Below are 23,785 nucleotides of genomic sequence, written 5' to 3'. Positions count from 1 at the left end.
AGATTTACGGATGTTAAACCATCCTTGCATTTCTGGGGTGAAACCTACTTAATAGTAGTGAATGATCTTAATGAGGCATTGAATCCTATTTGCCAGGATTTTGTTGAGGATCTTTCTATTTGTATTCATCAGTGATATTGGACTGTAATTTTCTTTTTTGGTAGCATCTCTGTCTGGTTTAGGTATCAAGGTGATGTTGGCTTCATAAAAGCTATTTGGAAGAGTTCCTGATTTTTCAATTTCATGAAAGAGTCTTGCCAGGATTGGTAGCAGTTCCTCTTGAAAGGTTTGAAAGGATTCAAATCCATCTGGACCTGGGCTTTTATTTTTTGGCAGATATTTGATTACTGTCTTAATTTCCTCAATAGTGATGGGTGTGTTTAGATATGCTTCATTCAACCATGGAAGATTATGAGTCTAAATATTAATCCATTTCTTTCAGGTTTTCATTTTTAGTGGCATAGAGTTTCTCAAAGTAGTTTCTGATTACCCTTTGAATCTATGTCATATCAGTAGTGATCTGTCCTTTTTCATTCCTAATACAAGTTATCAAGTTTCTATCTCACTTTCTTTGTTATTTTTGCCAGTGGTCTATCAATCTTGTTTATTTTTTCAAAGAACCAACTTCTGCTTTCGTTGATCTTTTGGATTGTTTTTTGGGTTTCTACTTAATTGATTTCTGCTCTCAGCCCTGTTATTTCCTTCTGTCTCCCTATATTTGGGTTCTTTTGTTGAGCACTTTCTTGTTATATGAGCTGTGTCATTAAGCTACTCAGGTATGCCCCTTCTTCCTTCCTGATGTGTGCTTGCAAAGCTATAAATTTTCCTCTCAGTACCGCTTTTGCTGTGTCCCATAGGTTCTGATAGTTTGTGTCTCCATTGTCATTTGTTTCTAGGAAGGTTTTGATTTCCTCTTTGATTTTCATCTCGGACCCACTGGTTATTCAGTATTAGGCTGTTTAACTTCCAGGTATTAAAGTTTTTCTTCTGTGTCCCTTTGTAGTTCACATATAATTTGAGGGTCTTGTGGTCAGCGAAGGTAGCCTGCAAAATTTCTATCCTCTTGATATTATGGAGGTATGTTTTATGTGCTAGCATGTAGTCTATCCTGGAGAATGTCCCATGTACATTAGAGAAAAATATGTATCCAATCTTCTGGGGGTGGAGTGTCCTGTATATATCTACTAGGCCTCTTTCTTTCATTTCTCTTTTCAGGTCTAGTTTATTCTTGTTGGGTTTCAGTCTGGTTGACCTGTCAACTGTTGACAATGCCGTGTTGAGGTCTCCCACAATTAGTGTGTTGTTATTGATATTATTTTTCAGATTTGTCAACAATTTTATTAAATATTTTGCTGGCCCCTCATTCTGTGCGTATATGTTTATGAGAGTGATTTCTTCCTGCTGTACATATCCCTTGATTAATACAAAATATCCATCTTTGTCCCTTACAAATTTCCTAAGTATAAAGTTTGCATCATCTGATATTAGTTTGGACACTCTAGCTTTTTATGGGTGTTGTTTGCTTGGAGATAATTTTCCTCCAGCCTTTTATTTTGAGTCTATGTTTGTTCTATTTAGGTGAGTTTCTTGTAGGCAGCAGAAGTTTGGATTGAGTTTTTTTTATTCCATTTAGCAACTCTGTGTCTCTTAATTGGTGCATTTAGTCAATTGACATTGAGAGAAAGAATTGTCCTGGGATTTAGTGCCATCTTTATATCGAAGTTTGGTGTGTCTGTTGGTCAGTCTTGTCTTAAAGTAGGCCGTTTAGTTTTTCTTTTAAGAATGGTTTTGAGTCTGTAAAGTTTCTGAGCTGTTGTTTGTCTGTGAAACCATGTATTGTTCCTGGAAACCTGAAAGTGAGTTTTGCTGGGTGCAGTGTTCTAGGCAAAGCATTTATTTCATTGAGTTTTGTCACTATGTCCCACCACTGCCTTCTGGCCTGAGTGTCTCTGGCAACAGGTCTGCAGTAAATCTCAAGGATGTTCCCTTGAATGTAATTTCTCTTTTCGATCTTGCTGCATTCAGAATTCTGTCTCTATCTGTGGAATTCGTCATTGTGACTAGGATTTGTCTTGGGGTGTTTTTTTCTGGGGTCTCTTTTAGTTGGTACTCTTTGGGCATGCATGATTTGATTGCATATATTCTTTAGTTCTGGTAGTTTCTCTTTAATGGTGTTCTTGACCATTGATTCTTCCTGGAGATTTTCATCCTGGGTCTCCGGGACTCCAATGATTCTTAAGTTGTTTCTGTTGAGCTTATCATAGACTTCTATTTTCATCTGTTCCATTCTTTGAGTAATTTTTCCAATGTTTGATTGTTTGCTTTAAGGCTTTTTTCCAATGTCTTCTGCTGTATGGAGTTGTTATTCATCTCATCTTCCAGTGTACTAATTCTATTCACAGCTTCTGTTAACCTGTGGGAAAGCTCAACCATGTTTTTCTTCAAGTCATCTACTGAGTTTTCCAGACCTGTTATTTGACTTGAAATTTCAGTTTGGAGTTTTCTGATTTCTATCTTCATATTCTCTTGATTCTTATTAGTGTTCTCTTCTTACTTTTTTTCAGTTATTTGAACACCTTTCATATTGCGATTCTAAACTCCTTATCTGAGAGACTGACTAGTTGGTTGGTCATGTTCAAGTCATCAGAGTTGCCATCATCATTCTCTATGTCTGGCGCTGGCCTGCATTGTTTCCCCATTGTCACTCTTGTATTGTGGGTTTTTCCACGTGTTGTGGTTGTATTCATTGGCTAAATGATGTGCACGGCTGCAAAGCGAAGGAGAGCAGTTCATGCTCCTCTGGCTCCTCCCTTTCTGGGCGTGTAAACTCACCTCCAGGGAAGGCTCCAGGGAAGATGAGCTGTCCACAGATGAGACACACACAGGATGAAATCGGGCCAAAAATGCAGCACAGCACAGAAGACAGGCAGATAGGGGTGCTGGCATCTGAGTTCCCAGAAATCCTTTAGAACTTTAATCCTAGTCTAAAATCCTCAGATGGTTTGGGCTTCCCATCCTCTTACTGACAAAGGTGAAAGAGCTTGAAGCCTCCAAAACCTTCACTGTGGTCTCCCGGGTCACCCAGAAAATTGACATTCACCTCTTAAGCAGGCAGGATCACAGGCAGGAATGCTGATGAAATCCTGTCTCAGGCAGCTAAAAACAGCATGACCCAAGATGGCTTCTGCACCCTTCTGACTCCTGGCAGAAACCAGGAAGAATCAGTGTGTGTATGTCCCGACCCACCTCTGAAGCAGGCAGGATCACCGGCAGGAATACAGATGAAATCCAGTTTCAGGCAGCTCTGAAGCAGGCAGGATCACCAGCAGGAATGCTGATGAAATCCAATCTCTGGCAGCTGAAAATCATGTGGCCCAAGATGGCTTCTGCGGCCTTCTGACTCCCGGCAGAAATCAACAGAAATCAGCAGAAATCAGCAGAAATCAGTGTGTGTACGTTCCGACCCACACGGAAGCAGGCAGGATCACCGGCAGGAACGCTGATGAAATCCAGTCTCAGGCAGCTGAAAACAGCATGACCCAAGATGGCTTCTGCATCCTTCTCTTCTAGAAGAATCTTAGCCTGGCCAGAATCTGCCCTGCCCTTCAGCATGCAAAAGGTCATGAAAGCTGCCAGATCTTTGACACCTCCAGCAGAAAGCCCCCTTTTTATGCAGTCTAGAACTCTAGGTAGTGGTGACCCAAACTTGTTAAGAAGAATTTACAGGGCCCAGAGTGCTATCTCAGGGGTCAGCAGGAAAGATGATCAGACCTTCGGAAAGGCCCTGAGTCATTTCTGTCACCTAGCCAAATTTAGAGCCACCATTTGTGATGTCAGTGATTGAACTAGGGTCAGCCACAAACACAGCAAGCTCCTTAACCTCTTTATTATCTCTCCAGCCTTGCTTTTTGTTTTGGAGGAAGGGAAAAAAATTAAGATGTAAACATTTTGGGGCCAGAGGAATGGTGCAGTGGTAGGGCATTTGCCTTACACATTGCTAACCCAGGATGGTCTGCGGTTCAATCCTCCTGTGCCCCATATGGCCCCCCAAGCCAGGAGTGATTTCTGAGAGCATAGCCAGGAATAACCCCTGAGCATCACTGGGTGTGGCCCAAAAATTAAAAAAAAGATATAAACATTTTAATAAATATCAGCAAAGCTTACGTTTTTTTTTGTAATACATTTTGGGCCTTATTTTTTTATGTGTTATGGCAAAGAGCCTACTGGCATTCAAAAATGGATATTGCTTGATCCTGTGTGTAGGTAAAATTTTAATAGTTATAACTAACGTTGGTCTGATAGGAAAAAAAATACAAGAATGATTTATGGAGTGAAAAAGGAAGAGGAAAGGGTTTTAAGATGGTAGTTTTAAGTTGCTATAGGAAGGGAAAAAAAGCTGCTTAGAGGAAAATAACACCACTCCCTATAACTAGAAAATCGCTTTTAGAAATAATGGTTTTGCAGAGAGCATTTCCACCAGGTTAATCCAGCCTCACAGAATTTTTAAAAGCAGCTTCTTATACACTCAGGACTCATTTTAGGGTTGGGCTTTTGGAAACCAGATAATGATTCTCTAATTGTGATATTTAGTTTAATATTTTGTTTATTTTTATTTGGGGCCAGACTTTGCAATGCTCAGGACTTGCTCCTGGCTCTGCAGCCAGGAATCACTTTTGGTGATGTTTGGGGACCCATATGCTGAGGATTGAACCCAGATTAGCCAGGTGTATGGCAAATGTCATACCTGCTGTACTACTATTCCAACCCCAAGATTAATTCTTTCTAATTAAAAATTAAAAGAAATTCCTTAGCTACTCTGGAGAAGAGGTTGAGTGATTCCTGAGTAATCTTGCTCTTTTTTTCTATGAGGGCTGAGTTAAAGGCCTCCTCCTTGTAGTATGCCAAGTGTATAGACTGTAGTGTCTCACAGATGGAGGTATAGATCTATCAGTGGAGGAGATTAATCTTGTTAAGCAGGCCTTAGCAAGAGATTGCACAACTTTACAGTTATTAATTCCTAGGGCAATTGTGACTCTAAAAAATGTTGTTTCACCCACACACATTTGTGGTGGTCAGTGCTTACTACTGGCTCTGTACTCAGTGATCACTCTGGCAGGCTACGGTGATCCTATGTAGTGTCAGGGGTCTTCTCAGTTCAAGGCACATACTATCTAGCTCTGACTTAAAAATGTTTCATTTTGTTTTGTTTTGGACCACATCTGGAAGTGCTCAGAGTTTATTCCTGTCTTTATGCTCAGGGATTACTCCTAGTTGAAGATTTAAACTGGAGTTGGCCACATGCAAGGCAAGCCCCTTATCTTCTGTTCTGTCTCTCACCTCCCTTATGTTAAATTTAGATGGAATACTTGGGAGCTGGATAGCTATCTTAAGAGGATAGTTTGTATTTTTTATATGCAGAAGACTGGGCTTTGGTCCATGGTACCATATGGCCCCAAAGCATAGAACAATGAGTCACCCCTGAGCACTGTGGCCCCCAAACACACAGAAACTAAGGTAACTGCTTAGAGATCATAATGCCTGGTCTTACTTAATTATTAAATAAATAGTAACATGATAGTAGTTGGGTTTCAGTCATAAACAGAACATCCCCCTTCAGCAGTTCAACATTCCCACCATCAATGCCTCCTCCCTCTTTAAAGGCCTCTATTTACCTCACACAAACCCAATAACATTGTAATTCATGAATTTATAATTTAAATAACTTTGTAATTCATGATGACTAAATAAAAATGGTTTAAAATGATCTGAATATTATATATCACTGTCATTGACAATAATTCAATAAAAAACCCTGCCAAATCTAGTAAACAAACTGCTACCACCCTTGAATAGCTAAATATATGGCACTTGTGACATCTATGATTATTTTAATGAATGGTAATAATTAATGATATTAGATAAGAAAAATAGAATGTAAATTATTATTTGAGCATTAAATCACAAACACTGTTCCTGCTTTTTATGCAAGTAATTCAAAAAATTTATAAAGAAAAGAACTCTTATTCACTGCTGGTGGGAATTCCATCTAGTCCAACCTTTATAGAAAGAGATATGAAAATTCCTCCAAAAACTGGAAATTGAGCTCCCATATGATCCAGCTATACCACTCCTAGGGATATACCCTAGGAACACAAAAATACAATACAAAAATCCCTTCCTCAGACCTATATTCATTGCAGCACTATACAATAGCCAGACTCTGGAAACAACCAAGATGCCCTTCAACAGATGAATGGCTAAAGAAACTGTGGTACATACAAAATGGAAAATTATTCAGCCGTCAAAAGAGATGTAGTCATAAAATTTTCCTATACATGGATGTACATAGAATCTACTATGCTGAGTGAAATAAGCCAGAGGGAGAGAGATAGATACAGAATAGTCTCACTCATCTATGGGTTTTAAGAAAAATAAAAGATATTCTTGCATAGACATTCATATTCATTCATAGACAAAAGAGAGGAGGGCTGGAAGGTCCAACTCATGATATGAAGCTCACCACAAAGAGTGATAAGTGTTGTTAGAAAAATAACTACACTGAGAACTATCATAATCATGTGAATGAATGAGGGAAGTAGAAAGCTTGTCTAGAGTACAGTTGGGGGTGTGGTGGAGAGGAGGGAGACTTGGGACATTGGTGATGGGAATGTTGCACTGGTGAAGGGGCGTGTATTTTATCTGACTGAAACCTAACTACAATCATATTTGTAATCAAGGTGTTTAAATAAAGATATAAAAAAATTCAAAATCCAACAACAAAAAGAAAAAGCCCACACACTACAAGAGAGCTAAGTATATCTGTAGTCTAGAATCTTCTAGCAAAACTTCTTTCTGGCCTCATCTCTCTCTCCTTATCAGAATTACTTTGCTGCAACCATACTATTTCCCCAAGATACCCCACCTTTCAAAATTCTGTTTATGTTTATTATCTATTAAAGAAGATTCTAACTTTGGTAAGCTTTTTCTTAGCCATTAAGGTTCAAGTTCAATACTTTTCCCCCTGTGAAGTATTTACACTTTTTTAAAAGTAATTTTTAAATTGCTCTCTTGTCCTCTGAGATAATGGCACAAAATCAAAACATTTATCACATTAAAAAAAAGAATTCCATAAACACTAGTGTACTTACCCTATTCTTCTTGCTCTGAGATAGTCACCTGGAAAGCCTAATGACCATTATTCTACTATGCTCATTTTTTTCCCATTTCCCATGGGAGAGATTAAGCCAATAATATCATTAATGCTGCTGCAGTAATTGATTCAGTCTTGAAAATTCACTTCTTTAACAACTGTCCTACTTCCTTAAAGCCTAGTACTTACCTAGAAAGCCTCTCTTGGATTACTATCTTAGTTCAAAACCCTCCTTTGAATTCTCAGACCTGTACTGTCTTTCTCAGTATGATAGAGTTTAATGATCAGGTATGTGGCCTATTCCTTGGGCTAAAGGCATTCTCACCTCCTTTTTTTACTCCTGGCAAACTAATAGGTACCTTATTTGCAGGCGTATAAGACGACTGGGCGTATAAGACGATCCCCTAATTTTGCATTTACAACATAGGTTTAGGCCTATATTTGCTGTACCAGACAGAACGTTCCTGTGCTGCATGTCCTGCATGTGTTCCTGTGCTCATGCACCACAATGAGCCAATCACAACAAGCAAAGGTTCAAAGGTTATACTGTAATAGACTTCCTCTCTGACTCTGGCCAATCTGAGCAGGTTTTTTACAGTGTAGATTCGGGTCCAGAACATTGTCTAATTTGTATGCATAAAAAGCTTGCTTGGATTGGCTAAGTTAGAGAGGCGGTCCGAGCAGCCTGGCAGTGATTGGTGCAGGATGGAGTTGGAAAAATTCGTTTTGTGGCAATATTCAGACAATTTTCGTTTAACGGCATATTGAAACATTTTTCGGGATATATTCCGCGTATAAGATGACCCCAGATTTTCGGTTGACTTTTTTATGTTTCAAAAGTCGTCTTATACGCCGGAAAATACGGTACTTCTCTCAGGTTCAACTAAGTTTATCAAAGGAAATGATGAAGAATTAGCTTTCATTATGCGAGGTCTTGGATCACAGGTCAAGATGAAAAAGTCAGATGAGATTGTTATATGTGAAAAAATAAAGTGCAAGGTAATTATTTCTATGTAATTTACATGTGCTTGCCATTTACTGTACATATTTTACAAAATATGTATTCCTTCAGCATAGGAATAGGGAGATACTACATGGGTGAAGGCACATGCCCTACACATGATCCCAGCTTACCCCCCCAGCATCACATGGTCTCCCAAGAACTTGAGGTGCCTGGACATTGCCAGAATCACTTATGGTGCTTTCTAAGCACTGCTGGGATGATGGGGTTCCCAAAACCACAGGGCATGAGCAGCGTGAACAGCACCATATCTTCCAATCCTAGCACTGAACAAAAGGCATGGTTGGCTGAAAATTACTAGAGTAGCCTTTCCATTTCTCCTAAAATACAAACACCCACAATAAATTTTAAAAAATGCTCTTTTGAATATTCAGGAGAGAGCTGTAGCTTGAGTCATTATGTTCTTGCTTTGTATTCTCTTCCTGCACAATTTAATTGAGTTTTTACAATGCAGAGGTCTCTGTATTTTTTCCATTTCATATCATTTTATACCATGCCATAGAAGAATGAGGTAAGGACCAGCTCTGGCTCTCTCTCTTTTTTCTTTTCTTTTCTTTTTTTTGGGGGGGGGGGCACATCAGGTGTGATGATCAGGGGTTATTTCTGGCTATGCGCTCAGAAATAGAAATCACTCCTGGCTTGGGGAACCATATGGGACGCCGGGGGATCAAACCGCGGTCGGTCCTAGGCTAGTGCCTTACCGCTTGCGCCACCGCTCAAGCCCCTCTGGCTCTCTTAATATATGATGTGATTTGAAGTTCATATCTACTTTACAGTCATGATTTATTCATTATCAAAATAGAATTTATTATCCACTTTACTGTTCATCTAGAGTTGTTGTCAAGATCAAATGAGATAATAAAGGAAAAGACTTAGTAAGCCAGATACCTCTTTAAGTATTAGATTTATCTAGTTGTAATTTTATGGAGGCAAATCTGGCTTCATGTCCTTAGTGCTGTGAGAGGTATTCAATTTTAGCCAGTGAATTACAATTCATTAAAGCTTAAACTCACAGTTTTATTATTATTATTATATGAAATAATATGATTACATAATATATTTATTATTATATTAGCATTAATAGATAAGAAAGGAAAATTAACTTTATTCACAAAGGAGTAAATATTTTAGGATAACAAGTTAGCTAAAATATAGTATGCACAATAGACTTCAAGGAGCTTTATAAATATCAAAAATAGTATTGCTGTCAGTTGGAATAAATCATTGTCTCAAGGAAATTGTAATAGTTTTGTAGAATTGTAGCTGATAATGTATTTGCCATGGCAACCAGAGTCAGTCTCTGGTATATTTAAGGGAGTTTGCAATTTTTATATTACTGTGCATGGGGTAAGCACCTGTTTGGAATAGAAATGAAAATGAGTTTAGAAAATTACATTTACTGGAATAGAATCTAATCATGGCAGCTGACATCACTGGTCAGAACTAATATCAATTCCCTAAGGAGCAGCAGGTAATTCCCAGATGGAGCCACACTGAGTGATCCACCTTGCAAAGAAAACAGTATATCTGAAACCCACACTCAAAATTTTACAGTAGACAAAACCTATAATCATTCCTTCCTTCTATTAACTCTCCCCGTCTCTTCCACAGGGATGCTAGGTTGAGAGAGTAAATATTGGGTGTTCCCCACAGATTGTTGAGTAAACTGAGTGTGACAAATCAATTCAGCTAGTTACAGGGAATTTCGCACCCCACAGGTTTTGATGTATGTTTCTTTAATCTTCTGCCAATGTATTTTCTAATGACCCACATATAACTTATTTGTTAACTTCTAAATGTTACGTTTCCCCAGAAGTTTTCTCATTATTGATTTATAGTGTAATTCTGTTGTAAAACCAAAATTATTTTGTATAGCTTTAATGTTTTGTATTGGCTGAAGTTTGTTTTATGGTCCAGAGGATGGTCCTCAGGCACATTGTGCATGTGAATTTTCCTGTTTGTTGAGATGTTTGGATTGTATTGGTTGATAGCATGTGGTCAGGTATTTCATGTGCCCATTGATGTTGGCCTATTTATTGTATCAGTACTGAGAGAGGAATACTGGTCTCCAACCATGAATGTGAACCTGTCTATTTCCTTCAGTGTTACGGGTTTTACTTTATGTGATTGGAAGCTCTATTGTCTTTGGCAAAATGATTCCCTTAACCTTATATAGTGGTCAAAGTCCAATTATAGACACTTTTTCTTTTGATGAGTGTAAGCAAAGTGTATTTTTTCCTTTTACATTTAAACATATACATGCATTTATATTTAGTAGATTTCTTTCAGGCACCATCGAGCTGTGTGTTATTTTTACTTAATTATTTATTTATTTTGGTGTTTGAGACACACCCAGTGATGCTCAGGGGTTACTCCTGACTATGTGCTCAGAAATCGCCCCTGACTTGGGGGACCATATGGGATGCCAAGGGATTGAGCCGTGGTCCTTCCTAGGCTCATGCATGCAAGGCAAAAACGCCCTACCGCCTGCGCCACCACTCCGACCCCATTATGTTATTTTTATTTCGAATATTATGAACTGAATTTTAATTACTGTACTTAGAAGAGATAAGATTATAAATCAAGTGCTCGCTTCGGCAGCACATATACTAAAATTGGAACGATACAGAGAAGATTAGCATGGCCCCTGCGCAAGGATGACACGCAAATTCGTGAAGCGTTCCATATTTTTACAAAAAAAAAAAAGATTATAAATCAGAAACAAAAAAACAAATATGACAGAATTTACTTTTATTTTTTACTCAGTCTTTTTTTTTTTTTTTTTTTTTTGCCTTTTTTGGGCCACACTCAGTGATGCTCAGGGTTAGTCCTATCTATATATGCTCAGAAATTGTTCCTGGCTAGGAGGATTATTTGGGATGCCAGGAAATCGAACCACCATCTGCCCTAGGTTAACGCATGCAAGGCAGATGCCCTACCACTCCACCCCCTACTCAGCCTATTTTAAAGAGAGGGAAGAATACAGCATCTACATGAACTACTTGAAGAGAATTAGCACATACTGAGGCCTTATTTTTCTGCCAGACACTGCTTGATCCTTTGTTCCTACTAATCTGTGAGACAGAACTTCTGTCTCCATTTCACTGATAAAGCACTGGGACCTCAGCACAAATTGCTGTAACCTCCCAACAAAACTTTCTCTACTCTTCATAGTAATGAAAGACTGGCCACTAAGAAAAAAAGTTCATTTCCCAGTCTCTCCTATAGCTGGGCTTGTTTTATGATCTAGTTATGAGCCAATCTACATATGCTCTCAGAGGTAGTTTCTGGAAACTTTCCCCCAAGACAGCTGAGCCTACTCTTACTGTTTTGTTATTCATTCCTTTCTTCCAGCCTTCCTGGAACAGAGCCATGATGATTATAGCACCCACTGCTGCACTGGATCATGAACTAAAGGATCACAATCTTTGAGTGGGAGAGGAGGGGACTGGAAGAAGCCTGAATACCACCAAGTCTTAGTGGAGCAGAACCAGACCTGCCTCTGGAGCTGCTGATCTCATTTTTTCTATGTAAGAGAGAGAGAGAAAAAATGACCTTGCTGAAGCTACCATTGTTTGGAGAATTTGGTATTGATCCTGTAGCTCAGACCTAAAAGAGCTCATCTGGGACCAATTAAAACCATACTATGTTACAAAATTACATGGATTCAAGTTTGAACAGATTCATAGCAATATCTAGTATATAACTAATTTGTATCTTACTGTATTTAATTTTCAATGTACTAAACCAAAAAGCACAAAAATAAACTGGGAGAGGTGCCTTGCTGAATTGATATATTCTGTGTGGAAGAATTCTAGACTTGGATTTAAGATTTGGCTCTGTCCCTCTGCAGCTCTAGGCTCTTAGGGAAATCACTGTATCTTTATAAGCCACCATTTCCTGCAAATTAAGATACTGACATGCACTTAGTGGAGTTGTCTGAATAAATCAGGAAAATATACCAGGATTATTATGGTGTTACCATAGTACCAAGTTTGATACCATAATTACCAAGATTGATTATTACATACTAGGAATTTTATTAAAGAATTATGATCATAAAATGAAAAAAATGTCTAATCCTAAAGGCAAAAATCATCTCATATATATTTCAAATGGTGTGTATATATATGTGTGTGTGTGGGTTACTACTCACAAATTAGAATAAATTGGGAATTTTTCTAGCAGATTACTAATTATATATCATATATAATTATATATTATATTATATATAATATAAAATATAATATAAAATTACCAACTCAGTTTTACTATACAAATTTAGACTTGTACCTTACCTGTGTGATATAGTTCATTAGCATATTTGATTTTTATACCACAGAGGGCATTTTAGGTTTTATTTTGTTTTGTTTCAATAAATTTATTTTAATAAAAATGAATTTAAATACTTTTGCTATCACTAAAATACCCGAGAAACTTAAAGAATGCTTGTTTTGTTAAGCACTGATTTCTGTAATAAATATAGACTTAATTTTGGTTTGGTTTGGTTTGGAGGCTTGGGAAGACAGTTACAATGATACTTAATCATATTTCAATGCCCAGTGGAACTGGGATTGGTAGTTTGCAAGACAAGTGCTTTAACACCTGGACTGTCTCTCTGACCTCTATAATTAAGTGTTTTTGAAAGGGTTCACGGATTTATTTTTAATATCTTTATTTAAACACCTTGATTACAAACATGATTGTGGTTGGGTTTCAGTCATGTAAAGAACACCCCCCTTCACCAGTGCAACATTCCCATCACCAATGTCCCAAATCTCCCTCCTCTCCACCACACCCCCAATTGTACTCTAGACAAGCTTTCTACTTCCCTCATTCATTCACATTGTTATGATAGTTCTCAGTGTCGTTATTTCTCTAACTGCACTCACCACTCTTTGTGGTGAGCTTCATGTAGTGGGCTGGAACTTCTAGCCCTCCTCTCTTTTGTCTCAGAAAATTATTGCAAGAATGTCTTTTATTTTTCTTAAAATCCAATGATGAGTGAAACTATTCTGCATCTATCTCTCTTCCTCTGGCTTATTTCACTCAGCATAATAGATTCCATGTATATTCATGCATAGGAAAATTTCATGACTTTGTTTCTCCTGACTGCTGCATAATATTCCATTGTATATATGTACCACAGTTTCTTTAGCCATTCATATGTTGAAGGGCATCTTGGTCGTTTCCTGAGTCTGGCTATTGTAAATAGCACTGCAATGAATATACGTGTGAGGAAGGGATTTTTGTATTGTATTTTTGTATTCCTAGGGTATATCCCTAGGAGTGGTTTAGCTGAATCATATGAGAGCTCAATTTCCAGTTTTTGGAGGAATCTCCATAATGCTTTCCATAAAGGTTGGAGTAGACGGCATTCCCACCAGCAGTGAATGAGAGTTCCTTTCTCTCCACATCCCCACCAACACTGCTTGTTCTCGTTCTTCGGGATGTGCGCCAATCTCTGTGGTGTGAGATCATGATTTTTTTTTAAAGCAAAGTTCCTCTTTTTTTGGGGGGTGGGGGTTCCGGTCACACCTGGCAGCGCTCAGGGGTTACTCCTGGCACTACGCTCAGAAATCGCTCCTGGCAGGTTCGGGGGTACCATATGGGATGCCAGGATTCAAGCCACCTTCCTCCTCGTGTAAGGCAAACGCCTTACCTCCACGCTATCTCTCCAGCCCCCAAAGTTCCTCTTAAGTATGAAGTTGGCAGGACACAGCCCATGGGGTTGTGTGCTTGGAGGGCGGAGTGGGAGTGACCAATTTTAATTAGCTGGAGAGGATGAGAGGAAGATGCTGGAGAAACAGGCAACTCTGTTGGTCTCCACAGGGGTCTAGCCTAGCTGTAAAAAGAGGTTGGGAGGAAAACTGGAGATTGAGATTAAGAGAGAAGAGAGGAGATTTTTCATCAATTTAGATGCACAGGGCTGGGATCAGCCTGTGATTAGAACCTAGAAGATAGCAGGCTTCAGGTTCCTGCTGCTAGCCAAAAGCTCTGTGAACCTGCCCATACAGAGCATGTGTTTTTCTGCCTGATTAATCTAATCAATTAAATTTTTTCACTTTTTAGTTTGTGCTCATACCTGGCAGAGCTAGAGGGCTACTTCTGACACTATGTGTGAATGGAAGGGTCATCCTTGGGGTTCTTAGGAGATCATGCAGTGGGTATATCAGATCAAACTAACCTCTTTAAATGCAAAGCCAAGGTCTTGTCATAAGTATGTACTCTTTCTATTGAATTTCACTCATGCTTCTAATTTATGCATTTATTTTTTTTAAGATTCAGAGTTTTCTCCTTCCTTCCTTTTTTGGGGGAGTTTTTTTGGTCATTCCCAGTGGTTCTCAGGGGTTACTCCTCACTATGCACTCAGAAATTTTTCGTGGCATACCAGGGATGGAACATGGGTCAGCTATATGCAAGGCAAACACCGTCCCCACTGTGCTATCACTCTGGCCTCTCAGACTTTTTTTTAAATAAGGCAACCATGCCATTCCTCACCTTCATCAGAAAGAAGACTATAAACATCCATTACTCATAGGCAGCACCTTGAAGCACAATGCTACCAAAGAAACATGTGTCTAGGAAGAACATCTTATAAATATGAACACTTAGCAATATTTCTGGAGATGCTATTCATCCAAAAATTGAAATAAATATATTTAGAACTATACTTTCTGAAAAAACTAAAGAATAATTAAAAAAGAAAATATTACATTCATGCCCATATTTCTGCTCTTTCTCCCTTATATGGCTCTTGCTAGAAACTACTTCCTATAGAAATGTTCTTTCATCCCATAGTCACTGTAGCTTGGAGATGGATGTCCCAAGAATAGATCTAGTTAGGACAACTCCAAAGACATGATCAAATCATCATGTTTTGGAAGTGGTGATGAAATTCTCTGAAGAGCAATGACCATCATTCCATAGGAACTAACTCTAACCAAAACTACACTTCTAACCCAAACTGGTAAAAAAAACCCCAGGATATTATATATTTCTTTTCAGGGGTGTAAGTGAATGAGTGAGTGATAGAGCCTCATTTAATTTTCTCTTTATTAAACAACCTTAAAAATACTACCCTTATAGGCATCATTATCTTTTTTTTTTTAATTTTTTTTTATTTAAACACCTTGATTACATACATGATTGTGTTTGGGTTTCAGTCATAAAAGGAACACCACCCATCACCAGTGCAACATTCCCATCACCCAAGTCCCAAACCTCCCTCCTCCCCCCCCAACCCCCGCCTGTACCCTAAACAGGCTCTACATTTCCCTCATACATTCTCAATATTAGGACAGTTCAAAATGTAGTTATTTCTCTAACTAAACTCATCACTCTTTGTGGTGAGCTTCCTGAGGTGAGCTGGAACTTCCAGCTCTTTTCTCTTTTGTGTCTGAAAATTATTATTACAAGGGTGTCTTTCATTTTTCTTAAAACCCATAGATGAGTGAGACCATTCTGCGTTTTTCTCTCTCTCTCTGACTTATTTCACTCAGCATAATAGATTCCATGTACATCCATGTATAGGAAAATTTCATGACTTCATCTCTCCTGACAGCTGCATAATATTCCATTGTGTATATGTACCACAGTTTCTTTAGCCATTCGTCTGTTGAAGGGCATCTTGTCTTGTGCCAGAATTTAGAGGAAAGGCTTTCAGTTTTTCTCCATTGAGGATAATATTTGCCACTGGCTTGTGGTAGATGGCCTTCACTATATTGAGGAAGGTTCCCTCCATTCCCATCTTGCTGAGAGTTTTGATCAAGAATGGGTGTTGGACCTTATCAAATGCTTTCTCTGCATCTATTGATATGATCATGTGGTTTTTATTTTTCTTGTTATTGATGTTGTGTATTATGTTGATAGATTTACGGATGTTAAACCAGCCTTGCATTCCTGGGATGAAACCTACTTGATCGTAGTGGATGATCTTCTTAACGAGGCATTGAATCCTATTTGCCAGGATTTTGTTGAGGATCTTTGCATCTGCATTCATCAGTGATATTGGTCTGTAATTTTCTTTTTTGGTAGCGTCTCTGTCTGGTTTAGGTATCAAGGTGATGTTGGCTTCATAAAAGCTATTTGGAAGTGTTTCTGTTTGTTCAATTTCATGAAAGAGTCTTGCCAAGATTGGCAGTAGTTCCTCTTGGAAAGTTTGATAGAATTCATTAGTGAATCCATCTGGACCTGGGCTTTTGTTTTTCGGCAGACATTTGATTACTGTTTTAATTTCATCAATGGTGATGGGGGTGTTTAGATATGCTACATCCTCTTCCTTCAACCGTGGAAGATTATAAGAGTCCAAGAATTTATCCATTTCTTCCAGGTTCTCATTTTTAGTGGCGTAGAGTTTTTCAAAGTAGTTTCTGATTACCCTTTGAATCTCTGTCATATCAGTAGTGATCTCTCCTTTTTCATTCCTGATACGAGTTATCAAGTTTCTCTCTCTCTCTTTCTTTGTTAGGTTTGCCAGTGGTCTATCAATCTTGTTTATTTTTTCAAAGAACCAACTTCTGCTTTCGTTGATCTTTCGGATTGTTTTTTGAGTTTCCACTTCGTTGATTTCTGCTCTCAGCTTTGTTATTTCCTTCTGTCTTCCTATTCTTGGGTCCTTTTGTTGAGCATTTTCTAGTTCTATTAGCTGTGTCATTAAGCTACTCAGGTAAGCTCCTTCTTCCTTCCTGATGTGTGCTTGCAAAGCTATAAATTTTCCTCTCAGTACTGCTTTTGCTGTGTCCCATAAGTTCTGAGAGTTTGTGTCTTTATTGTCATTTGTTTCCAGGAACCTTTTTATTTCCTCCTTGATTTCATCTCGGACCCACTGGTTATTGAGCATGAGGCTGTTTAACTTCCAGGTGTTAAAGTGTTTCTTCTGAGTCCCTTTGGAGTTCACAAATAATTTCAGAGCCTTGTGGTCAGCGAAGGTAGTCTGCAAAATTTCTATCCTCTTGATCTTATGGAGGTATGTTTTATGTGCCAGCATGTAGTCTATCCTGGAGAATGTCCCATGTACATTGGAGAAGAATGTGTATCCAGGTTTCTGGGGATGGAGTGTCCTATATATATCCACTAGGCCTCTTTCTTCCATTTCTCTCCTCAGGTCTAGTATATTCTTGTTGGGTTTCAGTCTGGTTGACCTGTCCAGTGTTGACAAAGCCGTGTTAAGGTCCCCCACAATTATTGTGTTGTTGTTGATATTATTTTTCAGATTTGTCAACAGTTGTATTAAATATTTTGCTGGCCCCTCATTCGGTGCATATATGTTTAGGAGAGTGAATTCTTCCTGCTCTACGTACCCCTTGATTAATATAAAATGTCCGTCTTTGTCCCTTACAACCTTCCTGAGTATAAAGTTTGCATTATCTGATATTAGTATGGCCACTCCAGCTTTTTTATGGGTGTTGTTTGCTTGGATAACTTTTCTCCAGCCTTTTATTTTGAGTCTATGTTTGTTCTGACTATTCAGGTGCGTTTCTTGTAGGCAGCAGAAGGTTGGATTGAGTTTTTTGATCCATTTAGCCACTCTGTGTCTCTTAACTGGTGCATTTAGTCCATTGACGTTGAGAGAAAGAATTGTCCTGGGATTTAACGCCATCTTTATTTCAAAATTTGGTGTGTCTTTTGGGTAGTCTTGTCTTAGATTAGGTCTTTCAGTTTTTCTCTTAAGACTGGTTTTGTGTCTGTGAAGTTTCTGAGCTGTTTTTTGTCTGTGAAACCATGTATTCTTCCATCAAACCGGAAAGTGAGTTTTGCTGGGTATAGTATTCTGGGTGAAGCATTCATTTCATCCAGTCTTGTCACAATATCCCACCACTGCTTTCTGGCATTGAGCGTTTCTGGTGACAGGTCTGCTGTAAATCTCAGAGAAGCTTGCTTGAACATGATTTCCCCTTTTGATCTTGCTGTTTTCAGAATTCTGTCTCTATCTGTGGGATTTGTCATTGTGACTAGGATGTGTCTTGGGGTGGTTTTTCTGGGGTCTCTTTTGGTTGGTACTCTTCGGGCATGCAGGATTTGATCACATATATTCTTTAGCTCTGGAAGTTTCTCTTTAATGATGTTCTTGACCATTGATTCTTCCTGGAAATTTTCTTCCTGGGTCTCTGGGACTCCAATGATTCTTAAGTTGTTTCTGTTGATCTTATCATAGACTTCTATTTTCGTCTGTTCCCATTCTTTGACTAATTTTTCCATTGTCTGCTCATTTGCTTTAAGTTTTTTGTCCAATCTCTCCTGCTGTATGGAATTGTTATGTATCTCATCTTCCACAGCACCAAGTCTATTCTCAGCTTCTGATACCCTGTCCCAGAGCTTATCCATTTTGTCATTCACTTCGTTTACTGATTTTTTTCAGGCCTGTTAGTTGACATGTTATTTCAGTTTGGAGTTTTGTCATTTCTGCCTTCATATTTTCTTGGTTCTTATTAGTGTTCTGTTCAACTCGATCCATGGTTTCTTGGAGTCTGTTGAGCACCTTCCATATTGCTAGTCTAAAGTCCTTATCTGAGAGGTTGATTAGTTGTTCAGTCATTATCTGGTCCTCAGAATTGTCCTCTTCATTCTCTATGTCTGATGCTGGCCTGCGTTGTTTCCCCATTGTCACACTTGTATTGTGGGTTTTTCTACGTGTTGTAGTGGTATTCATTGTCTATATGATGTAGGCAGCACACTCCTCTGGCTCCTCCCTTTCTGGATGGGCTGACTTGCCTCTATGGGAGGGGAGTCCTCCGTGGATGAAGCCTCACACTGGGTCAAATCTTAGGCCCGAGCATGCAACAGAGAAGACAGTCCAGAGAGAAATGTTTGCTTTTGTGATATAGCGCCGTTCTTAGTGTGATTTTTCCTTCTTGTTGCAATGGAGTTCTTTCCTTAGAAAGAGTGCACGGCCGCGTAGCGAAGCGGAGCGGCCGTGCTCCTCTGAGCCTCTTTTTGCCCCACTCGCAAGAGTTTCACGCAAGAGGACAGTAGACAGACATAGACAGGTCACACTCACAGTCTTTCACAGCTGAGCCCCACTGGGCCGGTGTACTTTTGCGGATTTTCCCCGCCTGGTGTCACACACAGGGAGCCAGCTTTTGCAAAGGTTAGCCGGTTTTTATGCCGGCATCATTATCTTTTATATTGACACATAGAAAAATATTGTGGACAATTTATATACATATAAATTTATGTCATAAAATACTGAAAAATTATCATTTCACACTATTGAGAATTATTTTGAGAATTTTATTGGTTCTCTCAGTTCCAAGAAAATAATATAAGAAGGAAAAAACTAATTTTCAGTGGTTTGCTCATTGTTGCATAATGTAATACATGGAAGAAATCTAAATGTTTAGAGGAGAAGCATATTCTAGTCTACCATAAGAATAGAATATTTGGGAACTATTCATGGAAAACTGTTAAAAGGCTATAGGAAGAAAAGGAAACAAATAAATAGATATGCCTTTCTAGAGGTGTACCTAAGTAAAATGGTTCATTTTTCTTGGAAAAGGTCATGGTGCCTTTGATCCAGGGCATGAATATTCACTGAACAGCAGAAATCAAGGTTTGCTTAAGTGCTGTCCTCTTTCCCTTCCTACATACCTCCATCAAGCCTCTATCAAGCCTCAAACATCCTAAAAAGCCTGTCTTCATAACTGCTCCTCCATAAACCTGGGATAATGGGGATTGCCTTAGGGATGGTGATGGTACCTAACAGTAGGTCACAAACTGTCTACAGGGAGTTCTTTTGACCTTGGGCAGCAGCAGCTCTCAGGACTGAGTGCACTATTAGTGTATTTTAACTCCTAATCTGAAAAGAGCAACAACACAATATAAAACTTGCTTCCAATGCTTCTCACAGATATCACAGCTTTAGCTAAGATTTATGATCCTTTGTTTATTGGCCTTTAAAATGCAGTAGATAGAGGTTGAGAGATCAAGGGGTTGATATGCATGAGTTCTCTTCCCTACAGTTCTTGTCTTTTCTGCCAGTATTAGGTATAGCACTGGTGGCCCTTGAAGATAGCCTGGGCATGTGATTCTGGTAGTCCCCAGAACCCACAGTATCTCCTAGGTGTTAGAACAAATCTAGGGAGCCCTTCTCTCAAGAATAAATAATGGGCCAGAGCGATAGTTACAGTGGGCAAGGGCACTTGCATTGCACACAACTGACCTGTATTCAATTCTTGGTATGCGTATGGTTCCCTAAGTCACCAGATGTGATCCCTGAGCACAGAGCAGGTATAAGCCCTGAGCACTGCTGCGTGTACCCCCTCCAAAAAAGTATGGGAGATAAAGTTATTCATTAAGATCTGGACCAGTTCTGATGTGTTATAACTTGTTGTTCTTACAAAGTATTAAAAACCTTATAAACTGGATCTTTGACATTTGTTGTTGTTTTGGGGGCCACATTGGTTATTCCTGGCTCTGCATTCAGGAATTACTCCTGGCAAGTTCAGGGGACTATTGAGACATCAGGAATCAAGCCTGAGTCAGCCATATATCATTGATTTTTATCCCTGATCTGGCTGGTATTGAACTCTGGAAACCTTTTGAATTTTATGGATAACAAGAGTGTCTTTCTTTCTTCACACCTATGAGAGTTTATGCTAATAAAGCAACTCTAAGTGGGGCTTTAGAGCCTCAGAGTAATTTATCTCCAGAAAAACTAGGTGATTAGAGGGCCAGAGGGCTCAATAACACTTACCCTCCTCCAGAAAAAATAAAGGGAAGTTGAAGACACAACATCTCCCCCAAACTTCCCAATATATACTCACGCACCCTCAAAGTAACTTGTCATATGCATCTCTTCTATTGGAATTTATGAGTTAATGCTTTTATAAAAATCTGGTAAGAACAAACAAAGGTTTTCTTGCCATATAGAAATAATTCTAGAGACTGATGGAACTAGATGCGTGGATAAGAAACAGCCCCCAAAAGGTCGCATTTATGCCAGACTACACCATGATATAATACCAAACTTAAGCCAATTTTAGTTTCTATCAAAAGTAACTTAAACCAATCAATCCAGAATTTTCTGGTCAACGGGAGAGGTAATCTGCATGCTAAGACTCCCTGTGGGCTATGCTTGGGATCTACTGGGGTCTATTGGGGCCTGCAGTGCTGAGGATCATACGATAAGGACCATATGTTACCATGGATTGAACTCAGAACCTTGCTACCTCCTTGCACCTCTAAATTCATGTATTTTTATTTGTTTTTAATTTCACCATCTTTATGAATAGAAGAATCTTCCAATTTATTCAGCTTTTTAGAGTACCTTTTGGCTTGTTAAATAGGATGCTGTCATATTCATGAATTATTTAATAAAACCAACTATAAATATTGGTTTTATTAAACTTATACTTCTCATTAAAATCATACCCCTCTTTTTATTCAGCTTTATTTTAATACTGAGAAGGGGACTGTCAAATGTACCTGTGGCCCCTATAATTTGCAGTGACTATCTGATCTAGGGCAGTCAGATGAGATGGATGTGGGGTCAGGACTAACTTCAGATCTTCATTGTCAAAATCAAATAGACTCAATAGATTTCTATCTGGTCTCAGGAATTGGATATTGGTGTGAAAGTTTCCTACATATCAAAGATGGTCTTAAAAACCATCACTGGCTAAGAGATAATCTGTAACTTTACTTGTAAATCAATGATCAGAATAGTGTTACTCAAACTTCTATACTTGAAGATTCTCAGTCAGTGAGACAATACATCTAAAAATATTTAGCAAGGTGACTATTTTAGGCATAAGCCTTAGAGGAGATTATGTAGTCATTCTATCATAAATATCAAAGGTAGGTGTGAACATGCATCACCAGGAAATTACTTTATGTGATTGATTATATTACCAAGTTGGGAGTACCTCAAGTGGAGTTGACTCAGGATTGACAATTCTAGTTCCAAGGCAAAGGTGAAGAAAGAAAGAGAAGAAATTGGACTATTCTGACTCTTTCCTGGAGCCTGACACATCAAGTCATTGAGAAGCAGGTGTTGTGTTTTTGGTATTTTCCCTTTCTGCAGCGTGTTGTGTTTTTGGTATTTTCCCTTTCTGCAGCCTGTACCTGCAATTTTTCTCTAGACCCTTCCACTACCTGAACCCTCGACTCTGTGATCCACTCTTAATTACCTACTGTTCCTTATCATTTCCTAAAGCAAATCAAGACCCTCTGTGGTTTATTGATCTTCAGGTAATTCTTGAAAATACTTCGTGGAATTGGAGCCTGAGATTATAGATAATCTTACACGTGGCTGCATGGGCTGTGACTCTGGTTTGAATTCTTGAGCACAAGGCCAGAAATAGCTCCTAGAAATACTCCAGGTGTGGCTCCCTCTTCCCCAAGTACTTGGAAAATTTAAAAAAAAAGATGAATAAGTTTTACAAATATGCTAGTTCTTTAGTACCAAAAGCAAGTGAATGGGAATGGGAATAGAATGTGGAAGAGGGAGGATACAGGTACAATGGTGGAAAGAAGTGAATACTCTGGGGGAATGTGTGGTACAGAAATTTTTATTGCAAGAAACTTTACCAAGAACATGCCTAAAATAAAACAAAACAAATAAACAGGCAAAATCAGCAAAAAACAAAGAAACAAGCAAACAAACAAAAAACCCCAACAACACAGTTAAAGCTGATTCTGCCAAGTTGCTAAATGCCTTTGGAGGAAGTAATTTCCACTGTGAAAAGCTGAATTTCCCACTGTAGCTCTCTTCTGCCCTTGTTTCCTTCCTTGTCCCTGCTGCCTCTCCTCATGATTGTCTTGTACTTCAGGGGCACTCCCCACATCATTTAATTGACTGCCACCTGCGGCCCAGTTGGAATGAATTGAAGGCCCACAGCATGATCACTGGTTGAGAAATGATGCTCCCAGACAATGAATGGCTGTTGATGAACAAGTATTGACAGAACTCAGTGAAGCATCTTCACAAATATGAAAAGGCTGAAGTAGCCACTCCTTGCTTGGGAGGAAAGGTCAGCCTTCTTCTGGATTCTGCAATATGTGTCCTTAAATAACTCCAACATTTTCAGCTTCTTCCTTCCATTTCTAAATTCACCACCTTTAGAAATAGCACTTCCTCACAATTACCCCACTACACTCCCCCCAAGAGGAGTCTAGTGGACTCCTCTGACCAAAGGGAAAATAAGGGCATAAGGAGCAGGACTGAGCATCACCCTTCTATGAGGAAGACCAGTCAAGCAGGTTTGCCTCTTCCCAACACTGTATCCAGAGACTGAATTCGCGATTTCCAGATCTCTGAACTAACTCCCTTTCTACAGATGCCCAGGGAAGTCTTCTCAAGTGTCTTTTGGTCTGAAAGAGCTGTCTGTGGTGCTGCCAGGACCTCCAATCCTTCTCTACAACCCAAAGCATTTTCATTTGGCAGGATAACTCTGCTTCTATTCTTAGCACCAATGCAAACATCAAACCACATTTAAAAAACAAAACAAAACATATCCTGACAATGTAATCCTTGTGTGGTTCCTGCTGTATTTAGAAAGTCTCCTAAAATAGAGAGAGCAATGAGGCCTAGGATTTGGCATAGCTTACCCAGGGAAATGGAAATGGGCAAAGTTTGCCACAGCAGGTGCAACTGATCTTGGAGGAGAAATTCA

The 23,785-nt window shown here is 38.9% G+C and overlaps 1 protein-coding gene and 1 non-coding gene across 4 annotated transcripts in view; one reads left to right on the top strand and one right to left on the bottom strand.

Moving 5' to 3' along the window:
* The window catches only part of MTUS2 (microtubule associated scaffold protein 2), a 584,178-nt gene that overhangs the window by 49,475 nt on the left and 510,918 nt on the right, over positions 1–23,785 (bottom strand). The window lies entirely within an intron of this gene.
* Positions 10,757–10,863, top strand: LOC126016867 (U6 spliceosomal RNA). Its single transcript, XR_007498553.1, has one exon. It is a non-coding gene; the product is annotated as a U6 spliceosomal RNA (small nuclear RNA).

Source organism: Suncus etruscus, chromosome 8 (assembly GCF_024139225.1).
Source record: "Suncus etruscus isolate mSunEtr1 chromosome 8, mSunEtr1.pri.cur, whole genome shotgun sequence".
Lineage (NCBI taxonomy): Eukaryota > Metazoa > Chordata > Mammalia > Eulipotyphla > Soricidae > Suncus > Suncus etruscus.
The sequence above is the reverse complement of the archived record's forward strand: the minus strand, read 5'-3'. Positions and strand labels throughout refer to the sequence as shown.